Genomic DNA, 3,194 nt, shown 5'->3' on the forward strand with positions numbered 1-3,194 from the left:
AAATATATAATTAACATTTTAAACATCCTCGTCTTTTTACATTTAACATCACACTTTCTATAATAACAATCTAACATGACACTTTATATAATAATATCTTTTACTTTATATAACAATTTTGAAAAGAAAAAGCTTCGTAACAAATTTCAAATTTCAAAAGAAACGGTTTATAACAATTTTCAAATTTCATCCCCAAAACTCTTTTATTGCTTTTTCACTTTTATTACTTTTTCACTACATTGGTGAAAAAAATGTACAATTTTGATAAAGAAAACTCCGCGTAACAAATTTCAAATTTCTTCCCTACAGAAAGAAAAAAAACCCAAAACTTTTATTGCTCTGAAATGTACGAGAGGTTACCGTTGCAGCGCGCTCACTCAGTATGGTAGAGTAGGGTAGAGTACAGTACATATGAGATTATTGACAATGTCAAATCAGAAGGATGAGTCTAATTAGAAGACAAATGAATCCAAGTGGCAACGCTGGGTATTCCACTGTTCAACACGAATAGCATGTAGTACCCAGGCGGTGCTGCAACAGGGGTGGGAGGTGCCGTTACGAGGGCACTATAAATATTCTGCCCTGCTCCTCCTACTAATTCTAATTGTGGGGTGGCAGATGCAAGCAGAAGCAATCTCTGATGCATGGAAAAAGAGTGAGTAGTGAAGGTCGGAGGATAAATGTTGAACTGAATGGAAATGTTATGATGATTATTTGCAGCGAATTGAACCTTGAAGCTACCGCCATAAGTGACCGAAGCAGGCAGCACAGAAATGATGGTGGGCTTCAGGGAAGATTCGTCTAAGTAATAAGGACTGTATGCTTGCAGACGAAGCTCTGTGAGAAACATAACGGTGAAATTATAATTTTTGTTGGGGTTGGAACCTCCCACAAAAATCCTACCATCAGGCAATACAATTGCAGTGGAATGATACATTCTTGGAACAGTGGAACTTGCGAGTACTGAGAAGCGCTGCCCTGGCAATGCATTAGGTCTGTATAAATAAGGAGCAAGAGCTGGATTGGTTGCTTGCCCATAACCTGCACATCCCTTCTCCGCTCCATTGATAATCAGAATTTCACCGGTGGGAAGAAGCAGCATATCTCCCAGAACTCTGGGAGCAGGCATGTTCTCCATTGCCCAATCGGCATTGGGATCTGTGATAACCATTCTTCCACAGCTCTGGAGCGCGTCAATGAAAATCCCTGCAAGTGACAAATTGTAACTGTCAACAGGAGCACCACCGCAGATCATAATTTCTGTCCTCCGAAATGCATCAGATGCGGACAGTGGCAACATCACAGATGAGGCGGTGGTGGGGTAATTTCTTGGGCCATCTGGGATTCTTGGAAAATGCCTGACCACAACATTTCTTTGGTAATCAAGCAAGATGGAATCACGGTTGGCGAAGATGAAGAGATTTCCATCGGATGAGAGATGAAGAAAAGGATAGAGATTGTACAGGCTCTGCAGGTTTTGGGACACATAGGTGTCTTCTAGAAACGTCAGATTGTAAACTCCCTCACCAGGCTTCCTTGGTGGCAGGAATTCGTAGGTAAAAGCGTAGTTGCCCCCCACAACAATACTTCTACCGTCAGGAAGGATCTGGTTTGAAGCATACCATCGATCGTTCAGAAGCCCAGATCCAGGTTCACCAGCTGGATCAACCCAATCACATGTAGAAGTTTCACAAGGTACAAATTTACGAACGCTCATGTTTCCATCGCCCCATCCACCAGTGCTAACCAAAGTACCGTCCGCAGCAAAGGCTCCCGATGAACACCAAGTATCAGTCCTCAGCGTCAACGGTCTCACCTTGTTTGTAGCAATGTTGTATTCTATGGAGTGCGCTGAGCAATCATGATAACCGGCTGATTTACCTATGCAAATTCCATTTGCGAGGCTTATATTAGAATCACCAAAATCTGTGTAATCGTACATCACCACTGTACCCATAATGGTGGTGGCCATATGCATCGCCGACACACCTCCATTTTCAATCACCACTTCCCATCTCCCAGGGCCAGGGCTTACCGTATCACGGCCATCCGCGCTGCAAATATTGATTACCAGAATATACACCACAAATTGAATCCAAATGCAACACTTGGACTCCATGATATGATATCCAGAAATCGGTATTGCTGTTGGTACGCTCTGCAAAGGCGAGTTCATGAGCTGAGTTTTTATAGAGAGGTGATGTCAAATGCATAGTTGTAAGTGGTCTCCACATTCCAGCCATAGTCATCGTGGATGTATCTGCTCTTTCAACGTGGCCAACCTCAATTAAAACTCACTCTTATTTCATTTCTGGCTGGATCACAGACCACAATAAACATGGCTAGACCAACTTGGAATGGAAAATATAAGCAAAATAGCATTTTCAGAACTCTATTTTCGGAATCACAATAAACTTCTCACATTTATATTTTAAGGCGACAATATTCTCACATTTATATTTTAAGGTGACAATAATATATTAAGGTGAGGAGTTGTTTTTTGTAGAATTTTTTGGAATTTTTCCTATAGAATTTGGCTGAAAAAAAATTGAGGTGGAATCTTGATTTGTGTTATTTAAACTGGCTTTTTGACTGTATATATGGATTCAGCGCCCACCCTGAAAAGTGATTTCAATAAATTCCTGCAGGATTTTAGAGAAATTAGACGGGAAAATTCCACCAGAAAAGATTCCAAAAAGTCTCACTAAAAACAACTCATTAAGATTACAACAAACTTGTGGGGGAAATTGTGATATTAGTAAGTCTCACTAAAAACAACTCATTAAGATTACAACAAACTTGTGGGGCAAATTGTGATATTAGTTGTTTAAAGTGCGTTTTTTTAACTACATAAATGGATTCAACCCCTTTAATACTCCTTAGGCACCTACCTCTGTAGATTATACAACTCAAACTTCTAAATTTTAACAAATATATGCCATAATAATGGAAAATTTGACAAAAAAATATGCCTATGAAATCTCCAAAACTTAAAACAGGGAGACTAGGATTATATTTCTTATTTAAATATTCCACCAAAAATTACGGAATTGCGTCATGTAAATGAAATAATTCCATCTAATTATTCTATGTTCTTCTTTTAACAGGACAGAAATGTGATATATTTATGAGTTTAAAAATACATATTGAATAACAAAAAAATTATAACATCATAAAGAATTGCATCAACAACA

At 38.9% G+C, this 3,194-nt stretch overlaps 1 pseudogene; it reads right to left on the minus strand.

Annotated features, from left to right (window-relative positions):
- Positions 1-448: 448 nt before the first annotated feature.
- Positions 449-2,119, minus strand: LOC149225039 (aldehyde oxidase GLOX pseudogene; annotated as a pseudogene).
- Between the last annotated feature and the right edge of the window lie 1,075 nt (positions 2,120-3,194).

Source organism: Pinus tabuliformis, chromosome Q (genome assembly GCF_031772625.1).
Source record: "Pinus tabuliformis cultivar Carrire ecotype Pingquan chromosome Q, CPIR1, whole genome shotgun sequence".
Taxonomy (NCBI): domain Eukaryota; kingdom Viridiplantae; phylum Streptophyta; class Pinopsida; order Pinales; family Pinaceae; genus Pinus; species Pinus tabuliformis.